Source organism: Hippocampus bargibanti, linkage group LG18 (assembly GCF_051943395.1).
Source record: "Hippocampus bargibanti isolate YZ-2025 linkage group LG18, ASM5194339v1, whole genome shotgun sequence".
Lineage (NCBI taxonomy): Eukaryota > Metazoa > Chordata > Actinopteri > Syngnathiformes > Syngnathidae > Hippocampus > Hippocampus bargibanti.
The window spans coordinates 12,003,286-12,012,790 of NC_142751.1; the positions used below are offsets into that span (position 1 = coordinate 12,003,286).

General features: G+C 37.7%; 1 protein-coding gene across 5 annotated transcripts in view; it reads right to left on the bottom strand.

Annotated features, from left to right (window-relative positions):
* The window catches only part of unc5cb (unc-5 netrin receptor Cb), a 201,977-nt gene that overhangs the window by 162,720 nt on the left and 29,752 nt on the right, over positions 1-9,505 (bottom strand). For all 5 annotated transcript variants that reach the window (XM_089020912.1, XM_089020911.1, XM_089020913.1 and 2 more), the window contains one exon: positions 7,977-8,096. The gene's annotated coding sequence lies outside the window, so the exon portion shown is untranslated. The remainder of the gene's footprint in view (positions 1-7,976; positions 8,097-9,505) is intronic.

Genomic DNA, 9,505 nt, shown 5'->3' on the forward strand with positions numbered 1-9,505 from the left:
TTTTTTTGCCACTATCCTAACATCCGTCTGTCTAGTCAATGGAGTGGATTTGTTTTTTTTAATGCAAAATGGCTACTTTACTTTTTGAACAATATGCTACTTAAAAAAAACCCAAACACTAAAAAAAAAAAAAAAAGATTGCTTTCATAGTTTCCCAATTTCCTACTAAAATGTGTCATTTGATTACATTTTTCGTGAACATTAATTATCACACATTCTAACCTCCTTCACTATCTTCAAAATCTACATTTTAGCGCATTTATTCTACCCTTCCTTTCTTCTTATCATGACAGCATCGGTTAATTTTCGGAGCGAGTCCATATTGAAGCGAGTGGCTTGGAGCAGATGGCGCATTGTGTGTTCTTGAATCTTGGCAGTTCGACCCGACGGGATATTGAGATGAGCAGCTTGCTTTATTTATTCTCAAATTTACGTTGCCTCATACAGCACTCGTCGCTCGGCGTATTCGAACGGATGACGGGGATGGGTTATGTTGTGTCGTTAATTGATCAATGAGAGGTAGCAGTTATTGAATCAGCTAATCTCATTCAGGCCATTTTTTTAAACATTTACCTAATATTCAATAAAAAAAATGTTCTTAGCCGATATATAAATGTACAGTGATACCTCGGTTATATGACCATAATCCGTTTCAGAAACCTGTTCGAAAACCGATTTGTTCAAAAACCGAAACAGCACTTTCCATTAAAATCAATGTAAAAAATCTTAATCAGTTCAAAGTGTAGAAAACAACTTTTTAACTATTTCATCGCATAAACCGGATACAAACTTAATAATAGAGCAGGTCATGTGTAAAATTATATAAAAACACACTTATTTATAATAATAATAATAATAATAATAATAATAATAATAATAATAATAATCATTATAATAATAATAATATATATATAAAATAATAAAATTGCAGAATTGCCCGAGTGGGATCGTGTGGTTGAAAATACAGTAAAACCTTTTAGAGGTTAGCTTAATTTGGCCTCTTGCTAGCTATCTAACTCGCTACCTGGCCAGCGAGCTATTTAGCTAGTTATACTCAACCCGGAAGTAACTCAAATAGCTAGCTATTTGGACAGCTAGCTAGCTAGCTATACTCAACCCGGAAGTAACTCAAATTGCTAGCTAATTAGCTAGCTATTTGGACAGCCGTCCTCATTTCAAGTTCATGCCAGAGGTCTGGCTAGCGTTTTATCGGCACCCAAGCATGGAAAAAAAAACCTCAATAGCTAGCTATTTAAGCAGCAATGAGCAGCAGTTACTTGGACGAGTCCCATTTAGGTCAAAGTGTCTGCCGCATTAAGGGGGAAGGACAAGCGACAGTTTGGGGACTTTTCTTCTACGAGATGGCTAAACGCGGCATTAATCACCGTAATGTTGCTCCAGTAAGCCCGTCGTGGCTTTCTCTGCATAATATCCCAAAGTGAGCGGCGCGACGGCATGCTAATTTATGTACTGCCAGCAGGGCCGCGCGGTACACGATGAAAGAAGGGAGAAACACCTCATCAGTTCCAAATGTGCCAGGATGAGCTTGAAGGGGAAACTCTGGAGAAAAAAAAAAACTAATGATACCACAAGCTAAAGATAGTAAACAAGTTGCTTTGGAAGCCAACTGATTTCTGGGCCATTTTCCAGCTTCATAGTTGAACGCATTGAAATGTAGCAGCGTGATGACAATCATCTCGAAGCGCCGCACCGCACAGGACATCTTCAATCCGATGCCCACAAACAGACGAGGGAACGGGGGTGGTTTTAAAGAGGGACAGAATTGGAATATTCCCAAGGAAATTGACATTGGAGGGGAAAATAATGACAATCTGATGGAGTCTTATCCTTCTTCACATCAGTGCTGGGGGAACTTTATCAACGTCGCACACGTATTCAGATTGGTTGAGGGAGGATGAAATGGTTTTTGGTGAAGGTGACATTGCAGAAAGCGGCGACGGCGGCAAGCGGGGAAATGAGGATGGTGTCTCAATGTTTTTAAGTCACTTTTTTTTTTTTATTAGGGTCAGGATACATTCCTAAATTATATGGATCTGGAGTTATATGAGCTTGAAATGGGGGTGGCTGTACAAAATACAATACAATACAGTAAGACCTCAATTTACAGACACCTTATCTTACAAACTTTTCGTCTTACAAACGTCAAATTTCTGAAAATTAAACCTTATAATAAGCACTATTTTCATAATACACACCCACCACGGCTGGCGGAGTGATCTTCGGCGGAAGCACACGACCGAACAGCACCAGAGGTTAAGTTACCAACAGTCCTTATGGAAGGTGACTCTCCTTCCATAAGCCATCAACGACCATCAAAAAGGTAAATAAAACTTTATTTTACAGCACAGTTTATTTCTTTAATTACAGTCCTCATGTAATGCGCCTCTCTTTCCAAACAGCAATTCCCTTTGACCTTCGACCTCCAACGCCATTCCATCAAGCCATAAATGACCATCACAAATGTAAATAAAGTGACTTTATGATACAATGGAGTGTATTTCTTTCATTACAATACAACAGCACATTTATTATACATAGAATAAGGTACGTTGTGTGTAGTTTTAAGGCTTATTTAGTTGAAAAGTATATTTTATGGAAACCCGGGAATGGATTATTCCCATTTTAATGGTTTCCTATGAGAATTTTTTTTTGAGTTACACACTTTTCGCCTTACACACTTGTCTGGGAACCAATTAAGTTCGTAAGTTGAGGTCTCACTGTACATATTGATTTGTATATCGCTTTAAAAACAGCTGAAGCTGTAACCAAGTGTTAACATGAAAAACAAGGCAAATGATATCCCCTGGTGGAAGGGAAAAACATTGCCAGAGGTCGGACTAGCGCTTTTTTGGAATGCCGCACCACGTTTTTTGATTCCCAAATAAATTAGGGAATGGCAGTGAATGAGTTCATAACAACTCCATGGAATTAATACGTTATTTGTAATTCACAAAACGCAAAACGAAAATTATTTGAGGATTAATAGTGAAAGCAATCCGAACGGTAGCATTGTGTGTGACGAAACGTTTTCCCTGCTGACTGCTTGCCTGATCTCTGATGTGTAAAGCATGATGGCGTTTAACTGTGGCGGCGTCAGAAAAAGTCGATATAATATGATATAAGGCCATAAGACGGCGCCACAAATCACATCGTGCTCAAGGACGCGTCAGCTCTGGAGGCATTCCATCACCAGAGCGGCGACTTCTTCTGCGCGTGCGACTATTTGGAATAATTTACCCAGCCGAGCTGAGGGTAAGGTGTATGAATCCATGCAAAGTGCTCAAGAGTCATCCGATGATGCATTGCGTCGCGTTGCCCACCATAGCTCTATAAAAGCATTTACCACTCTGTAAATCTTTTTAATAGATGAAAAAGTGGGAGGGGAGAGGGAATCACGCCGAAAAACAAAAACAAATTGTTGAGATATACGGGCACACACGCGCACGACTTATTCATATCCCTGGCTCACTTTAGTTATGCACGTATATCCGTATGCATTAACAGAAAAGCTTTAAAAGCTTCAGGCCGCTGCAAAGTTATAGAAGATAAATGTGATCATTAAGCGCAGATTTGAAACCAAATTTCTTCCCCCATTTATTTATTTATTTATTTATTTATTTATTTATTTATTTATTCGTGTATTTATTTGTGTGTATTTATGTATGTATTTGTTTATCTATTTATTTGGTTGTTTATCTATTTTGTTCAGCTTCTTTTGTTTTTATTTATTTATTTGCATGCTTAAGTATGTATTTATTTATGTATTTATTTGTTTGTTTATCCATTAGTTTTTATGTATGCATTTATTTATTTATTTATTTATCATCATAATAATAATACATTTCATTATGTATTTATTGATCTATCCATTTACTTATTTCGCTGTTTATGTGCTTATATATTATTCATTTATTTATTCATCTTTTTTTTTTGTTTATTGTTTATGTATCTGTGTATTTATTTATTTGTGTATTTATGTATGTATTTATTTATGTATTTACTTGTGTATGTATGTGTATTTATTTATTTATTTATTTATTTATTTATATATTTATTTATTTATTTGTGTGTATTTATGTATGTATTTGTTTATCTATTTATTTGGTTGTTTATCTATTTTGTTCAGCCTTTTGCTTTTATTTATTTATTTATTTGCTTAAGTATGTATTTATTTATACATTTATTTGTTTGTTTATCCATGAGTTTTTATGTATGCATTTATTTATTTATTTATCATAATAATAATACATTTCATTATGTATTTATTGATCTATCCATTTACTTATTTCGCTGTTTATGTGCTTATATGTTATTCATTTATTTATTCATCTTTTTTTTTGTTTATTGTTTGTTTATGTATCTGTGTATTTATTTCTTTATTTATTGGTGTATTTATGTATTTATTTATTTATTTATTTATTTGTGTATGTATATGTATTTATTTATGTATTTCTTTATTTATTTGTGTATGTATGCATGTGTATTTATTTATTTATTTATTAATTTGAGGGAATAAATTATGTTGTACTAAAAAAAAACATCTTGCATTAAGCATCGGGTGCTTGTAATTTTTTTTTAATTAATAAATATTGTCTGCTGCTGTTTTGCATAATTGTAAGTTTAGCTTGACGAGAGCAAATTCGGTGTGCTTGGTGGATTCTGTAGAAAAGTATGCTGGCGTGAAATGGAGCAGCAATTCCTCCCAAATTTTCAGATTCAGATTATTGCAAAAACGTGTAACTTGGGTGACTTGTATCATAAGCACTATGAACAGAATAATTATGGCACAAAAAATATGTCCGCAAAGATTCAGCAGAATAGAAATGAGCATCAATTCAAACTCATAATGCCAAAATTAAGTCATGTTGTTTCCCGGTGAACTTTTCAAGCCCTTTCGTCTACTTGGAAGGCTTGAAAACGTCTCCATCGCCAACAACCTCACACTTCCATCCCTTCCACGGAGCGCTGGACCCTCGAATGGCTTCACAAACCTCATCAGGGAACGAGACTAAGACAGCGGCTGGGGTCAAAATCCTTCCTAATCGGATTGTTTTGTTGTTTTTCTCAACCCCCCAGCCAAGCCAATTGTGATCATAAAGCCACATCCCTTCCGATTGAGCCAATTTTACAGTACGCCAGCTCCATCTGTACAAGCTCAGCGCCTAATGCTTCATCGCTATCTGGAATTTTTAGTCCTGATGTGGCTGAGAACCTCGGAGATGTCTCAGTGTGAGGTCCGCGCTAAGCTAATGCGGCTTAGCAGGAGACTGCAGATAGCGCATCATTGACGGTCATTTCGTAAGAAAAAAAACAACAACTATGTGCTTCTCGGGTTTTGTGTGTGTGTGTATGTCCGCACAGTGAAGATAAAGTGTTATTGTGGAGGGTGGATAAGATGTATGAAGTGATGACATTTCTCTGATGTGGCAGTTCGTGACTTTTAACTCACTGCCATTCCCGAATTTATTTTAGAATTAAAAAGCATGAAGTGGAGGGCTATTACCTAATGTGTTCGGGTTTTGTTTTTTTCTGTGCCGATAAAGCACTGCTTCGAACTCTGGCTAAAACGAAAAGTGTGTATCCCAAAAATTAATTTCCCATAGAAAACCATTAAAATGAGAATAATCCGTTCCCAGGTGCCCATAAAACATAATTTTCTACTTTCTAAGCCTTAAGACTAGAGAAAATATACCTTATTTTATGGATAATAAATGTCCTATGGTTTTATAATTAAAGAAATAAACTGTACTGTATAATAAACTCATTTTATTTACCTTTGTGACGGTGGTTGATGGCTTGATGGAATGGAGTGGTCGCTTTCATCAGCATTAACTATGAACTATCAAAGTTGAAACTCTGTCACTGTCGTCTGCCTGTCGCTTTAATGTTTAAACCACCTCCCTCCACTGCTGCGTTCTTAACCAATCACGTGGCTTTAACCAACAACTGGGGGCGGGGAATACAGGACCAAAACAATCCGGCTGCCATTTTCTTTTAGGAGAACGTGCTCGTTCGCGAACGACACATCACTCATTGTGGCAGCTCTGTGTGTTTCCCGAAAAATAGTTTGTATGCCAAGGTAAAATCTTCATAAATATAACGTTCGTAAACCGAAAAGTTTGTAGGCTAAGGGGTTCGTAAACTGAGGTATCACTGTATCTCTCATTTTCAGCAAATACGCAACACGGGTGTATGAAAATGACGACTATAACTATTGATCATCGATTGAGATCGAAACACAGAGCGGACACTCTGGGTTTTTTACACGTTGGGAGATGCTGAAGCATATTGGATGCATTTGTCACCCGCTTGTGGGCATTCAAGACTGTTGTTGCCATGGAAACCCAAGCAGTTATGGCCCATATTTCTCACACGAGCACCTGAGTCTGGACGGATTGAAAATTTAAGCGATACATGGAATGGCATTTTAGAAAAAAAATGCTCTGTGAAGGGAAAGCTATAATTTCGGACTGCACTTGAAAGCAACGCCGCATATGCAAATGTCTTTGTTAAACAGGAACTGTCCAGTTGACAAATTTTACAGTTTTTTTTTTCTTGTGACCTGACATCTAGGTCAGAGGGGAAAAAAAACAGCTGCATGCTAATACGCACCACAAAATAACATTGTCTTGCTAGCCTGGTGTGAAAATGTAACTCGCACAGCATCTGCCAATTTTGCTTTTCTGATTTTTAACAGCTCCAACAACAGCACAGCATGAAAAAGATAAAGATTACGTTCAATGGTGTTGCCAAAATATTGCGTAATGTGGTTAAAAATGTGAAGCGATGCTGCTTGGCAGGAGAAAATGGCAGCTAAAATAAACACAAGCGCTCAGGGGATTTTTGCTAAAAGAAAATAATAGCGACCATCGCAACGAGCCAAATATGCGGAATGGTTAATTCATCTTTTAGCAAGTTGTCGGCCAAATAAATTAAGACTGTTTCCGGTAATAATACTTTGTTACGGTATTCAAGTACATTTCTCAGGTATCTGTATTTGCGCTGCACAATTTAAGCTGCTGCTTGTATAATACGAACAAACAATACAAAAACACCATAGAAGTGCTAACATTAACATAATGGACATTTGAACACCAACTGTGTTGCAAGACATGCAGACCTATGACACTCACAGAGATATATTCTTTATTCTCTATAATAATAATAATAATAATAATAATAATTATTATTATTATTATTATTATAAGACATTTCATTTATAAGCGCCTTTTAAAACTCTCAAGGACACTTTACAGTCACAGGATGTTTTTTTTTTCTACGGGTGAGCAGCGGCAGCCACACACGCCAGCGTTCACTCAACCCGGAAGTTACATAAAGTAAAAACAACAACAAACTAAATAAATAATATGACAACACAAAGACATATAGTCATTCATTCTTCTGCACTTTTTGTACCCTCTTTGTGACATGAAGCAGTTCTAGATGAAAGAGGATCAAAGCGTCCTTTTCAGCAGTGGATCAGGGACATTGCCAGGGTATTTGGCATTGTCGCTTGAATTCCAGGACCCACAGAATATTGTGTTTTAGGACTACATAAACTTTCAATACAGTGTTATAAACCTGTTGTTTCATCAGGAAAAAAAAGTTAATGCCTAAGTTATGTGTCTGGAGTTATCAGAGCTTGAAATGGGGGCAGCTGTCCAAAATATAACACATACATATTAGTGTATATACTGTAGCACTTTAACAACAGCTGAAGCTGGAACAAAACGCTAACATGTAAAAAGGGAAATGCTGCCCCCCCTGTGAAAAGAAAAACATTGCCAGAGGCCATGGCAAGCGCTTTATCAGCACCCAAGGATGAACAAAACAAAACCTGAACAAATTTGGGAATGGCGCTCTATGTCATATTTTCAATTTGTGAATGGCAGTGAATGAGTGAAAAGCCTTTGAATGATCACCATGTCCCCCTTGAATGTTCTGTGTACCCGTACCTTCGATCCAAGGCTTGATTTTGTCATTGGCCTCGCTGACCTCTACCTTCCCCTCTGGCACAGGTCAATAATTCACAGCACCAGAACCACGACAGAGTCCCTCGTGAGCCTCCCCGACAACTAGGGAGAAAAAAAAATGAGTCCATTACTATGGCATTGCCAGGTGATGGATTTCATGCTGGTTGAAGAAGTGCCGGTAAAAAAAAAAAAAAAAAAAAAAAAAAAAAATCTCAAGGTGACCTTCAAGGCAAAGTCATCATTAGCAGACTCCTGTGGGGAAGTATCAAAGCAGGGATGCCGCTCGACTTGTTTGGGTGTCATACGTCATCAAGCTGAAAACTCAGCCGAGAGGTACGGTTTCCACCAGTTAGCTCACCATGGCACAATTTGGAACCAAAACTACTTGTGTCTATATTTGTGTAGGTCGGGACAGGATAATAAAGCAGTCAACAAGATAGTAGAAAAGCACCATGTTAGCGCTTTGCTACAGCTTCAGCTGTTGTTAAAGCGCTATATAAATCAAAATGTATTGTATTGTATTGTATGGATTGTATTGTATTGTATTTTGGACAGCCACCCCCATTTCAAGATCAGATAACTCCAGACCCATATAAGTTCGGAATTAACTACAGTAAAGTCTCGTTATATCGATATTCAAGGGAGTCCGAAAAAATATCGATATAACCGGGACTATCGATATATCCGACCCTGTTTGCATGTAATTTTCCCCGTGCGTGCATAGAAATAGTATCGATATAACCGGGACTATCGATGTATCCGATATCGATATAACGAGACTTTACTGTATTTTCTTTTGTGATGAAAGAAGACAGTCTAAGTTTTCCTACGCTGAATTGAATGTTCATGTAATCCTAAAACTCAATATTCTCTGGGTCCTGCAATTCGAGTGAAAATGACAAAAACCCTGGCACTGGAGTGAATACATTTTTTTTTTTTAACATCGCCGGCAGTGAATGAGTTAAATACGCGATGATTTCTGTTCATTTTTTTCCCCCTCGGAGGATGAAGATAATACGAGAGCCGTGCTGTTTCCAAACTTGGGATGTACAAGCCCATCACAGCTCCTTCCCAGCACCCGCCAAGTGAGGCGGCATCTGCATGGCTGAAGGCAGGATGGCAGCCATGCAGGGTGGCACCACCCCAAGCTGTTAGACCTGCTGTCCCGTAATCCGTTCCAGAGGGTGCGGCACAGTTTGAAAACTCAACGGAGGCCACACTCCGGGTCAAAGGATACGATCAATACACGCTCTGGGAACATGTGCTCGGTCACAGCCGTTGGCTGCTTGCTAAATTGTTGTTTGTTTTGGCGGAGGTCGTAAAAGTGATGACATGTTGTACTTGAGTGTAAGTCCAGATATTGGGAGAGAAAAAAAAAAACAAGTAGAATACAGTGATACCTTGGCTTACGAACTTAATTGGTTCCCAGACAGAGTGTTTAAGGTGAAAAGTGTGTATCCCAAAAATTAATTTCCCATAGGAAATCATTAAAATGAGAATAATCCGTTCCC